Source organism: Crinia signifera, chromosome 7, assembly GCF_055691185.1.
Source record: "Crinia signifera chromosome 7, ASM5569118v1, whole genome shotgun sequence".
Taxonomy (NCBI): domain Eukaryota; kingdom Metazoa; phylum Chordata; class Amphibia; order Anura; family Myobatrachidae; genus Crinia; species Crinia signifera.
In genome coordinates, this window is record NC_139223.1 from 193187759 (window position 1) to 193202402 (window position 14644).

The 14644-nt window shown below is 44.4% G+C and overlaps 1 protein-coding gene across 3 annotated transcripts in view; it reads left to right on the top strand.

Annotated features, from left to right (window-relative positions):
- Positions 1-1268: 1268 nt before the first annotated feature.
- GPR155 (G protein-coupled receptor 155) overlaps positions 1269-14644 on the top strand; it is a 52391-nt gene continuing 39015 nt past the window's right edge. For 2 of the 3 annotated variants that reach the window (XM_083154768.1, XM_083154770.1), the window contains exon 1: positions 1270-1517. The gene's annotated coding sequence lies outside the window, so the exon portion shown is untranslated. Of the gene's footprint in view, positions 1518-1782; positions 1855-14644 lie in introns of all 3 variants that reach the window. The other variant, XM_083154769.1, reaches the window with a different exon arrangement.

The window sequence follows — 14644 nt, forward strand, 5'->3', positions numbered from 1 at the left end:
AAAAAGCAGGACTGGTAACTATGCACACAAATCTGCCTTGTCAGTGTTGTATTGAGAAATAAGCATATTAGTTACCATATATGCCAAGCATCCGTTTGTCTTATGTTGTTTGTCCTGTCTGTCTGATCTATGTTTGAAGTGCACTTCTAATGAATTTTTATTCTATGTATAAATTGTTATATATTGTTTTTTAATAAATAATTCCATTAAGGAAAATTATTATTGTTATTTTTTTCTGAGTACAACTGCGCTCCTTGGGTATGCATGCAGCCTAGGCAGCGTGCAATTTCCTTGAATTGCTAGTGTGTACATGGCTTTAGAGAGGATGGAAGATTGGCCAGGTGTGTACACAGCTTTAAAAGCTGATTGGTTGGTACTTTGGCATATACTAAAGTAAAAAGGTGGTAAAAACCCTGTTATTAGGGGTTTTACAGCATTTTTGTATGAACTAAAACCCGATCACCGAATTACCGCAATGGGAGTGCTGGCGATACCCCATAGAAGTCTATGGACTCCTTATTGCAGCCGCCGCAATGCACCAATGTGTGCCTCCCTCTCCACATCACCTGTGCCCCATACTTTAACTTCCTGTTGCAGGGAGCAGGAGCCAGCGGAGTCCCTGGCCCTGCAGCAGCAGCAGGGCAGGAGGAGGGAGAAAAGCCGCCGTGGAACCGCAAGAGCTGTCCTTTGTGATAATAATTGCATGTTAGTGCATATGCGATTATTATTGATGCGGTAACTGGCAGATGTGCGGCGGAGAGAGGCTGCGGATGTTAGTGCATCCCGCCTTATATCTCTCTTCACTTTATCACTCTCCATGGCTTAGTACATTTATCCCTGTGAGTTACAGTGATAATGTCACTGATCCAGCAATTGTTGTAGGTTCAGTACATAATCCTTCTCTCTATATCACCTATATCACCCAGCTCAGCTGGCATTTGATTTACAATGGTTATAATGTTTTGGTGACCACACGTCATAAAAGACACATATATGTAATTAAAGGTAGCATGTGAACAGCATAACAACAACACGCCGAGGCGCTTATCAGGGCCATCTCAGAGCCCACGAACGTAAACAATCCGCAATACATTTTGACAAACAGCTGCTAAACAAATCATTACGTTCTGCTCTCGTCCATTGGTTACCACTGACGTCAATCACCCGCCTCAGCCTGTCATTGGTAAGATGTGTCCATTTTCCCAGGCAAGATCCTCCCCTTTCTGAGTCTCTTCAGATCATGTGACTGATTTACTCTCTTCTCATTGGCTACCCCCGCCGGAGTGTCGCAGGCACGAGTGACTGCATGTGAGCTGTTCTACTATTCGCTGCTGTGCCGTTTGATCCGCTGTGACGTCACGTATGGGTTCTCCCGTTGTATAATGGAATATTGCTTCGCAGTAGAAGTTACGCAACTGTAAAGGACATTGGGGAAGCTGTGCATGGACGGGACCGGCGGCATCGCGGCGCAGGAGGACCACGTGATGCCGGGGCTGACTGAGCTGCCGGGCAGACAGGTTGGTGCATGCAATGCAATTCTTACTAGACACTGCAATGTCATTGGGCAGCCGGTCTAGCCGCATATATGGCCATCATAACAGTGTGCACTTGTGTCTGTCATGGCAATGCATGCTGGTGACCATAAACTGTGTCCAAGCAGCATGCATACGACCATACAGTGATACATAATTCAGCTGAACTATACTCTAAGCCCAGATCAGCCCAACATTTACACATTTCATCTGATAATTACTGTAACATTCATTGGGCTTTTCATTGTAGGTTTGCTTGAACCCATTTTAGAAGAATTGGCACCAGTGCCTCACACAGCTCTCAGACAATGGGGAGAAAAAGGTACTAATGGCAAAGCTCAGCGTGTCAGTTATGCTTTCTGTGAAATTTTGCCATGGTCTATGCACATCCGTAAATCTTCAGTGGACTAATGCACAGTCCCACAGATGCTCTGGCATTCTATGTTTCTCTGCCATGCTTTCTGGTTTACATCTGTTATTGGCCAGTGCTCTGCTGGTTTGGGGACCTATTGCTGTCCCCTCCCCGCTTTCTTTACTCGCATGCTTCACTTATTATGATTACACAAGCTGGCAATGCAGCTGCAAGCTCTGACGCATGGAAACGCTGCCATAGAACTGAATACATTTGCAGTGTATTATATAGAATATTTAGCTGGCATTATATAGTGACAGACTGGGAAATATAGGGGGAGAATAAAGGGGAACAGCAGCTAAGCGCCCATTCACCTCCCATCCCCAAATCTATGCCTGAATTATCTTTACATGTTAATATTTTGGACTCCATATTTTGGACTCCCAACATCTTCCATTTCTGTACCCCACAACACCCGCCTCCATTCTCAGCATCTGTTTTCTCCTTTCACTGGGTCTCATCCCTTGGGCACTTTCCCCCTTCCACCGATTTACCTCTATTCCAACCCCAAAACCCTGCTATCCCCGTCCATCTCACTCCCCCTCCTTATCCATTTCTCTCATCTCTGTTAGCAATCTGTGGTAGGTGGGATTGGATGCGATGGTTGCTGGTGTTATATAAATGTAATATTTTTGGAAATGTGCAGGAAAAAATCTATTGGCATCAAAAGTTATGGGATTTCAAATGGATGTCTTTTATCATACACAGGTGTGTGTTTATATAGTTGGCTGGGAAAGTAATTATCCCACCTGCTTCAACAGAGATATTTTGAAAACATGACATGTTGAGATGGGCACACACTAGTAGATATATCTGCTGTTCAATTGATTTGCAGATATATCTGTAGATGGATCGGGAAGCGTGTTTTACATACACACTGCCCGATCCGTCGGGACTGACATCACAACTGGGCAGGTGCATTTAAATGCGCCCGCCCATTAAGCCATCAATCACTGGCAGCTCCCAAAAGCGGGTATACAGGCGGTTAGTGGATCGCCTGTACACACAGAACGGTGGGCCAGTATAATCTATAGATCTATTGGCCATCGGCTGTGTTGCACAGCCAACGCAATATATCTGTGAATGACACCGTTCACAGATATATCGCTCACACTGGCCGATGGTGCATTGAAATATCGACCGTTCAATCGGTCGAGATATCGGCCAGTTCTTATGAACCTTAAGAACCAGTGGTGCAAACTAAAGCCTTATATACACTAGATCAGACCTGGCCAACCTGTGGCTCTCCAGCTGTTGTGAAACTACACATCTCAGCATGCATTGCAACAGTTTTAGTGTTCTCTATTAGCAAAACTGTGGCAAGGCATGCTGGGACTTCTAGTTTCACAATGGCTGGAGAGCCACAGTTTGGCCAGGCCTGCACTAGATGATATCGTTTACGATTTCTCTTGAACTCCCAGGTGAACAATATAGTGCATACACACTGAACAATCTCTTTAACAATATTGTTCTGTGAGAAGCGCACATCGTTAATGGTATTGAGCATACACGCTGAGCATTCAAACAATCGCATAAATAAGCCAAAATGAGCGATATCATTTGTAATATCACTTAGTCTGACCTGTCGGAAACAGCAAAATTGTTTAAAATGTCATCCAGTGTGTACCCAGCTTCAGAGAGCCAACCAAAACAATTGGAATCTTTTTGGACAAACAAGTTATATAAATATTTTTTTATTATTATTATTACTTTGTAAAAGACGTAATGTGAGAAAATAAATATCTATGATGTACTAGTCAATACCGTCCACTAATCGTTTAATGAAATAGTTTATCTCCTTTTGTTACTAGCCATATGAGTACTGATAGAATAATAGTTATAAAACTTGACATTTGTTGGTCACGTTCCGTGTGGCAGTGTGCTTATATAAGCTTAGAGATGTCACGGGAGGATTCTAGTTACACAACTACATCAGACAAAGACTGAGGTTCCTGTACCACAGCATACTGACTATTGTATAACATCTTACCATACATAATGCTAAAGTTACTCCTTTGTTTGATGGTATACGGTCATTAGGTCGACACATGTCGACACAAGCATTAGGTTGACAATGGCTAAATTGACAGTCAAGGTCGACAGGAGTTTTTCACAGTTTTTTTTATTTTTTAGCCGAAATTTCTCGACAGGCGATATTTCATGCCCCGCCATCCACTAGGGCGTGGAGGGAGAATAGAATACTGCCCGAAGCATGGTGATGGCAGCGGTACACTTTAACAGTGTCGACATTTGGGTAAAAAAAAGTGAAAAACTCATGTCGATCTCTTGACTGTCAACCTAAGCCATGTTGACCTTCTGTGGTCGACCATCTATGAGTCCACATGCCTTTTGACCATGTTCAAAACGTAGAGTTAAGGACCGCTAAAGGATGTTTTGCAATGGTTTAGATGGGGTGATTAACCCTTCTTTGCATGATTTTTTTTTAATTTAATTTTTTTTATATTTTCATGTTTCTTGTGTACTGAACTGAAAAGGGGAAATGATGAAAAAAAATCACACTTGTGTAAAGGTACTTGTGTAATATCTGGGCGCCCGATTTTTTCATTGTATTGTATTGCATAGCATTACTTAAGGCATGCAATGCAATGTGATTTTTTCATTGTAAAGACCATATTTTTAATTGTATAGTCACCCATGGGTGATTTCATACCCCCACTATCCAACTACGCATGGAGTTGATGTTATATAGTGTGGCGAGTCCGAAGCGTGGTGAGTGGACGCAGAATACATGTAACGTAATCCGCGTCCTCTCGCGGGGCTCGGTGGCTCGCTGCGCTCCCCACGCTTCGGGCTCGGTGGCTCGCTGCCCTCGCCACACTATATAAAATCAACTCGATGCGTATTTGGATAGTGGGGGTATGAAATCACCCAAGGGTGAATATACAATTAAAAATATGGTCTTTACAATGAAAAATCGCATGCCTTAAGTAGTGGCATGCAATGAAAAGATCGGGCGCCCAGATAATATACAAGTAGAAAAAAAAATTATTTTGGGAAAAAAAAAATGCTCTATCAAATTTATTACACCATGTAATGGTATACCTATATTACCCTATGTCAGTGGTCAGGGAACTCGGTCCTCATTACCCCACGCAGTGCATGTTTTGCAGGTCTCCTCACAGAATCACAAGTGAAGTAATTAACTCCACCTTCGGACCTTATAAAATGTGTCTGAGTAATTATTACACCTGTGCACCTGCCGGGTTACCAGCAAAACATGCACTGTGTGGGGTCATGAGGACCGAGTTCCCTGACCACTGATCTATGTATGTGGGTATGTAGCAAATTTGCAACAGTATTCATTTATTAACAGTTTCTTATATAGCGCAGCATATTCCGTTGCAATTTACCAAAGGAGACTGTGATACAACGAACAGGGTATGTATAGACAGTCAAAAGGTAGGAAGGCCCTGCTAGCAAGCTTACAGTATGCAGCGAAGGGTTAAGGGGACTTGGATGAGATGTACTAAGCCTTGATAAAATGGAGAATGGTAAACCACCAACCAATCAGCTCCTAGCTGTCATTTTTCAAAGACAGCCTGTGACATGGCAGGTAGGAGCTGATTGGCTGATGGTTTATCACTCTCCATCTTATCACTTTTCAAGCTTAGTACATCGGCCCACTGTGAGATGCTAGAATGGCTAAAAAATACTGGGTTGGCAAGAAAGAGTAAATTAATTTGTGAGAGCTGACATGGGCCTGTGTACTGGAGTGGGACATGGTCATATCAGGGATGTATGGCCATGCCCCCGCAAAAAAATATATACATACACATACATACATACATACATTACGTGAGCTGCAAAACACTCATAGTCCCCTTTATTTGCCTCAATATAATTACTTATTTCTAAAAAGTTGGCAACTGCTACTGGTTGTGTAAGACTACTTTGTACCATCCGGCACAGTTGCAGAGCACTTGTGACCTTATTTCAGGTGTGTAAGGGGTTATTACATTACTGTTTGGAATCCAGGAATCAATACATTTACAGGCTTTGTTGATTCATTGTTTGCCTAATTTCAACACCTTTGTGTTCCAGATGTAACTGTTGTGTAAGTGTCAGAGTACTACATAGGAAATACAGGTATTGGGAAAACTCTATGCTGGCCACACATCAGACCAACCATCCAACTAGTTCCTTGGATGGAATAAAAATATGGCACTGTATGGGAGTAATTGTAATATTTACTTCAGAAATTTGCTCCCAGAATCTGGAAAAGGACAAAAAACTGTCGCTCAGACACGGTACTGTAGTTTAAACTGTTTGATTTAAATAATTGAACGGAATGTTTTTTGTCCATTTTCCTGGGTTTGTGAGCACATTTCTGATTGTCCTTTGCTACCATCCAGTACCATATTTTTATTCCATCCAATCAACTAGTTGGATGGTTGGAGGAAAGTTGGTCTGATGTGTGGCCAGCAGGCTATATACACACTGGTTTTAGATATTCATTTGACATACAGAATTTTAACACATGCCAAGTGCATGTTACCTGATAAAACAGGGCTCGACAAATACCGGGCGCCCTGACAACCAGATATTTTGCAAGGAGGTAGGAAGCAGAATCTGGTCGTCGGCCCAACCACCCATCTCCCCCATCCTGTCAGGCCAGTGGCAGCTCGGTCCCTGAGCCCCACCCCCTCTCCCGGTGTTCGCGGCAGCAGAACACATTTTTAAAATACATTTGGTCCTGACTCCTGCAGCAGCCTATAGAAGTCCCCAGCGCCGCTTCTGCCCCATCCAATCACTGCAGGGCGGCCTGAGGCTGAGACCTCTGACCTTCCTTCCCTGCAGTGCGTCATCCTGACGGATGCCGGGCACCGAGTCCCCACAGAGCTGCTGCGACAGCGGCTACTACCCACTAACAGGGGTCTTTCCCCCGGCCCCGCAGCCGCACCTCTACTGGCAGCCGCACCTCTGCTCTCCGGGGCACCGTGCGCTGAGCCCCCACCGCTTCTTGCTGTTGGACAAGCCCGGATTTCCTACATGCAACCCCAGGCAAAAGGGCATTTTACCCCTGGGCAAAAGGGCATGTTACCCGTAGCAATGAACGGGACTTATGTGACATAATATGTACTAAGCATTACAGCGTGTGGTATTATATGTAATGGGCATGCCGGTGTTTTGCAGAATGTGTAATTGGCATTACGGTGTGTGGCATAACGTGTCATGGGCATTATGGCATGTGGAATAATATGTAATGGGAGTGTGACATGTGTAATAGGCATTGCATTGTAAAAAATGCATTGTCTTTCACTGAGCCTTCCTGACACACATCACCCTCTATTTGCTCCTATGTTTCCCCCATTGACACCCCACCCACTCCAGCTTGTCCTAGTAATTTTCTTTCTCTTCTCTCAGTTCTTTCAGTGTCTCTTTGGGCCAGATGCACTAAGCTTCAGAAGCATACCCTCCAACATGTGAGGGTCAGAAATCGGTACCAAAAAAAATAAATAAAAACAAACAAACCGGGAGGGGCGTGGCTTCGGGGAAAGGGGCGTGGTCTTTCCGATAGTTTCAATACCCACCGTGTGTGAGTTGAACATAATAATTTACCTGCCCTGGTCCTCTCCTGCTGCGCTGCGCATCGATCAGGTCTCTGACAAACAGCATGCATAAGTGAAGTTCTTCTCCCGTCTATCCCCGAGCAGGAGGAAGCCGTGTCCTCCCTTGGTGCACCTTGGGAGTTGTAGTCTTGTTCGGCGGCTCCCCTTCAAGCTCCCTGGGGAATAGCCGGCAGTCTGAAACTACAACTCCAAGAGTCCCCCCGGCCTCCTCGGCTGAGACAGAGAAGTGCAGGAACTGGAAGGAGGCGACACGCTGCGGCTGAAGCCTGAAGGCTAGAAAACCGGTACAATCGGTACAGGGTAATTTAACCGGTACAGGCCGTTAGAAAACTGTACTGTACCGGGTAAATCGGTACAGTTGGAGGGTATGCAGAAGTGATAAAATAGAGAGCGATAAACAACCAAACAATCAGCTCCTGCCTGATCCTTTTTCAAACACAGTCTGTGACATGACAGGTAGGAGCTGATTGGCTGGCTGTTTATCACTCTCCATTTTATCACTTTTGAAGCTTAGTGCATCTGGCCCCTAGTGAGCAGAGATCCCCCTTTCTCTGTTCTCCCTCTGATTGCAGTCATGTGATCTTACTGTATCCAGCTCACACAGCCGACGCCTCAGACCAATGAATTAAATTAAAACTTCTGTAGGGCACTAAAAACTGTAAGGGCTCTTCTTTCCCCCCTTTTTAAATGTTTTACATCCCTGGCAGCCATTCACTGCTTGGACGTGTTCGTGCTGAAGTTTATAGGTTTATAGGTCAGCCATGACGTATTTTATTTGAGATAAACACTGTTTGAAAGTCCATCATTACACTGTCAGGCATCTAAATGTGTAGCTGGTTGTCTGTCTTCTGTCTTAAATAGGTATATAAATGGCAAAGACTCGCTCCTTGAGGGGCTGCAGTATAAATTAATGAAAGATTTCAATATGTCAACAGCTTCTATGGTAGTTTTTCCCTGGTCCAGCAAATGGGACATTTACAAGTTTCCATGGTGCATCTGATGGTAGTGTCTAAAGAGAGCAGTGGCAAACGCAGGATTTTCAGAAGGGGTTTCCAGAGAGGGGCGGAGCAAAGCACGGAGATGGACACTTAGGTGACCCAGTATATGCCGGGTCAGTTAAAGTATTATAGATAGACCAAATGTGTGTGTGTGTGTATATGTATATATATATATATATATATATATATATATATATATATATATATATATATATATAACAGCAGTGTAGACCCCTGGACATAGCAATGTATTGGGGCCCCTACCGATCTTCCAGCGGTAGGGGGTGCTATGAGCGGAAGGTTTGATGTCCCACAGGTGGTAGGGCAGTGATTTTCAACCTTATTACCTTGTGGCACACTAAATAAGATTTTAAAATTGCTAAGGCACACCATGAGATTCCCACAGGGCAAAACACACTTGCCCCCCACAGGAAAAATACAAACCTATTGGCTCCAATATAAAAAACACACTTGTCTTCACAGGTAACAAAAATAAAATACATTGGCCCTTTACATGAAAAGAAGAGACCAGTAAAAAACAGTTGAACTGGTGGTGGCTGTAAACTGGTTTGGGCATCGCTAGATCTGGGGACACACTTGAGACCAGCTCAAGGCACACTAGTGTGACAAGGCACAGTGGTTGAAAAACACTGTGGTAGGGGGGTATTATATCAACTGCTCAGCATGTAGGGCCTGGATCAATAATTTCCACTAATTACCCCTTTATTGCACAGATGGTGGGAGATGGGGTGGGAGAAGAGGGCATTGGGCTGAATGAAGGGGCCCTGATACATAACTTCCAGGGTGGTAGAGGATGTTTAATATGCAGAGGAGGGGTGTATAGTGGAGTGAGCATATTATTCAGAATTTTCTGGTGGGAGGACAGCTTGACTGCAGATATCTCCAGTTCCCGGAACTAGAATCCCACCTACCAAATGGTGTTGGGGACTAGGCGATCAGAGTTCAGGAGGCAGAGCAATCACAGTAACCAGCTGCTGGAAGGCTGATATCTCTGGTTCTGGGTACAGTAGAGACAAGATGCTAGTGTCCCTCAAAGGGGGAGAGTCCTAGCTTTTGGAATATACCCTCAGAAAAACTCTAAGTCAGAAAGAACCTGAAATATCTGACTGGGAAGAGCAATTAACAGGCTTGGATGAGGACCACTGCTTTGAATTTTTTTAAATTCTTGTATCCGTGGAAAGAGGGGACCCCCAGCTTTCAGATTTTAGATTCCTTGGGGGGGTTCTGGGTACTCAGAAACCCCCCCTGCATGCGCTACTGGAGAGACATATAATCCATCCCCTGTACTTGTACATTCTGCATGCTTGTACACCAGGGAGAGGGCTGACACCAGCATTTGCACCAAGTCATAGATTTTAAAAGACTCTAAAGCAGCCGCAGCAGCACATGACTCCGAATCAGCCCCATCAGCTCTGATTATTGCTAAATGTAAAATCGCTTAGGGGGTGACATTTATTATGGCAAAGATGTTCTAATGTATTCTGTTTTCTATAATAGAATCTGGAGGAACTAATCAGACTCGCCCACATGTGACCATGTAATTGCGTAGTTTTATTGATGTTCTTATTGAATTCTGCAGATAACGGTGTGAGTCAGGCGATAATAAGGAAAGTGAGTGGGACATGTTATCAGGAGCTTCCAGGTACCCTGTGCTGTGTTCTAACAGTCACGGCTGTAGAGAGACCGAGCCACATGGCGGGTTTCAGGGGTAGATGTATGATGCAGTGATAAGGGAGGAGAAGTGATAACGTGCCTGGTACTTTATCACCGGCCAATCAGCTCCTAACTGTCCATTTTTTAAACCCAGCTTGTAACGGAACAGTCAGGAGCCGATAGGCCGGTCATAAAGAACCAGGCACTTTATCACTCCCCCCTTAGCACTGCTTCATACATCTACCCCTCAGTTCCAAGGAGCTATTTTTGTGAACGTAAGCACATGGACGCAGGACCCTAACTAGCAATTGATATTAATAGTCACAAATGTCAATGGTCTTGTGCTCACGCCACTGTGGGTAGAACTGAACGTAAAGTTTCTCCGTGTGGAACACTTGCACAGGGCACAAGGATTCAGCCGGCTGCTCTCTGCACATATACTCTGTTTAGCATTAGGGGGAATTATGCCTCTTTGAAGATGACTTAGTAAATAGAGCACGGTCACATGGGTACCGGATCTTAGAGCAGCAGAGTTTTGCTTGCGACACAGAAGTAAAGTCATTAGGTAGAGAATGGTCCCATTATGCCCATCTGTTACCCCGTCTGAAGAATCCACAGCACCAAGAACCTTCTCTTGTTAGGTAAGCTTAGAATCTATCCTCTAACTAAGGAGATACCATTCAGCCGCAATAACCCTGCTCCCAGAGTGCTGACTTCTTCAACTCTGGACCCCGGCATCCTATTAAAATGTGGCAATCAGAACGGCTACCGGTACGCGAGCTCTGATTGGCTCACCAGCCGGTGCTGCATTTTAATTGGCCGCCGCATCCAGAGCTGAAGGAGTCTACGCTATGGGAGCAGGGCTTCGTTCAGCGCAGGCAGCACAGCGGAAGGGGGAATGGTGGAGCAAGAGCTTCACTAAGGGCTTTATTCTGATCTGAGCTCACTACAAATTTGTTCGGAAAATGGGCAAAACCATGTGCACTGCAGGTGGGGTAGATGTAACGTGTACAGAGAGAGTTAGATTTGGAGTTATTTTATTTCTGTGCAGGGTAAATACTGGCTGCATTATTTTTACACTGCAATTTAGATTTCAGTTTCACCACAACCCACAGCAGCATCGTTTGACCCATCTGACTACTGAATAGCTGTATGGTTACTGAGAATGTCCATCACAACTGAGACGCCAAGGCCAGAATCTGTGGCAGTGGATGCGGTTGCTTGCTGCCCCCCCCCCCCCCCTTAAATAAAATAGCCACTCCACATTAACTCCTGCAAACTGCCATTCACTGTCAATCAAACCGCACCTGGACCCACCCTGTGACTGCTACACCATGTGGCTCAGACACCTGCAACACAACATCTGTGTCGACATGCTGATTATCAACACAAAATGTGTAATGTTATATATCAGACCCATATTTATCAGTCAGGAACATTCGTCAGCTGAGCCAATTTTCAGATTGGTCATATATATCGGTGACCGGTGATATCATTAATGGGTGGGGTTTAGTTAATATTTTCAACATATTCCATTTGTTTCAAATTATTTGGGCAAAATAACCAGTGGCCAAAAAATATCAATCGTAAACTCTTAAACACATTTCCGATAGTAAGCGATTTAATAAACTGCTGTAAAGTGGATTGCTGCCAGAATCTGCATATTAAATTAGTTCCTTGGGGCATCTGTCAGTATTAAGATCTTCATCCTGATATACAGATGCACTTACACTCCAGAACCACTGTCTGTAATGGCCCCCACACACAGCACAATTTTCAGGCACTTTCTGAGCGATTTTACTAAATCGCTCAGAAAATGCCTGAAAATGCATGTAAATCGCTGTGTATATAGCCCACACAGCGATTTACATGCGCGCCCCCGCCGTTCTGAATCTGCACAAGATTCAGAATGGCCCGGTCAGTCAATTCATAACAGTCGCTCAGAAGCTCCTGCTCATCTCCCGCATGTGTGGCGCGGGGATGAGCAGGGCCATCTGAGCGACTGTCATGCCGGTGACTGTGACTGTCAAGCCCCGCTGCCACCGACCTGGAAGCCCCGCCGCCGCCGCCTGGAAGCCCCGCCGCCGCCTGGAAGCCCCGCCGCCGCCGCCGCCTGGAAGCCCCGCCGCCGCCGCCGCCTGGAAGCCCCGCCGCTGCCGCCGCCTGGAAGCCCCGCCGCCTGGAAGCCTCGCCGCCGGAGCCCAGCAGAGACGCTTCCTGGACCTGCCGGGTGCCGCGCCCGCCCTCTGCAGTCAGATGGAAGCTGCAGTGAGAGGACGCGACGCTGGAAGACAACGGAGTTGGTAAGTATATTCTTTTTTTTTTTTTTTACACTGTGCCACCAACGGTTGAGGGGAGAGGGGGATGCCACACTATACCACCAACGATTAAACTTTTTATATGGGGGACTAAAACTATTAAACTGTGAATGCATATATATATATACTGTGTGTATATATATATATATATATGTATATGTATATGTATGTATATGTATATATGTATATATATATATATATATATATATATATATATACACTATGTATATGTATGTATGTATATATATATATATATATATATATATATATGTATATGTATATATATGTATATGTATATATATATATATATATATATATATATATATACACTATGTATATGTATGTATGTATATATATATATATATATATATATATATATATATATATATATATATATATATACTGTGTGTGTGTGTATATATATATATATATATATATATATATATATATATATATATATATATATATATATATATATATATATATATATATATATATATATATATATATATATATATATATATATATATATATATATATATATATATATATATATATATATATATATATATATATATATATATATATATATATATATATATATATATATATATATATATATAGCGCAGTCTGGGCAGGCACATCCAGAGTAGCCAGCTGCACAATGTCCAGTCGTGACAGATTTGAGATCTCCCGTGCTGAATCTCCCAATTTGAATCTCTGACACAAATCTCTCTGTATGTGGCTCATTGTCTGAAATGAGCCAATTAGTGAAATCTCTTGTGCTGAATCTCCCGTTATGTATCTCTGGCACACATCTCTGCGTATGTAGGGCCCTTAAGCAGCTTGTTCCTGTTAGTAATTATATAGATTCAGCCAACTCTTGCCGGACCAGTTACATCTCACATGGGACATGTCGTGGCTAAACTTAATTATGCACCAAAATGCCTAAAAGCATACTATATTTTTTTAAATGGAGATTTAGTTTAATTATATTAGTTAAAACTGATTAGCTGCAACCGAGAAGACACAATTAGCCAGAGAACTGCAAACAGTTTGTATGGACGGGATGTCCCCGCCCATTAACCCATTGAGTGTTGGGTTTTGCTTGGGCAGGATAAACCTACCAGGGCAGGTTTGTCCTGCCCCAGCAAAACCCACCACAGGAATTTGGAAACCCCCCTCCCTCACCTCTGCTTCGGCGTTAGTACGCCGGAGCTTCCCTGCCGCCGCTGCCTTAGCCGGCCGCCTGTCACATTCAGCAGTGACGTCGGCGGCAGGCTGGGGGATGTTCGGGTGGCTCGGGAGGACTCTGGTGCCTGAGCGCTCCCGAGCCCCCCCGCGCCGACCATACCCGAGCCTGCCGCCGACGTCACTGTAAAATGAGTGACGGCGGGCGGGTCAGGGGAGCTCCGGCGTACCGATCGCCGGAGCAAAGGGGATGGGGGGACTGGAGGTTTGTGATGGGGGGTGGGCTCTAGAGGTGCTGCACCAGTGGTGCACCCCTGGACACCACTGGCATGCACCTATTGTATATTAGTGGTATGCCCGGAGATTTTCCGGGACAGCCCGCTGCGGCAGGACAGCTGAGCCCGGAAAATCTCCGGGCATACCACTCAAAGTTAATAATTGAAATGGTTAGAATGTATCTATATTAAGGTACACTGGCTAGCAGGGCTGGATTAAGCCTTCGGGGGGCCCGGGTCACTTTAGACAGGAGGGTCCCCTCCCATTTGTTATTACTGACCACAAAGTGCACGGGAGAATATTAGGTACTTGTGGAGTATCACGGCTCCCATCGTATGGCATCGTATGCCATATGTAGTGGCATACGATGGTATACAATGCGATTTTTACTGATTTTTGAGCATTTTTGGTCAAAAATCGTATGCGATCGCATCGGATGCCATACGATGCGATGGCATACGTTTTTAATCTTAAATGCATCCAAATGCATTCAAATTAGTATGAAACATGTTAATTGGCCCCCAAATGTCATTTTTCACTGTGTACCACCCCCAATATCAACGCCAACCCGAAGCGTGGCGAGCGCAGCGGTACGCGTCCTACGACCTTTTCATACCCCCACTATCCACGTCCACGTGGAGTTGAGAATAGA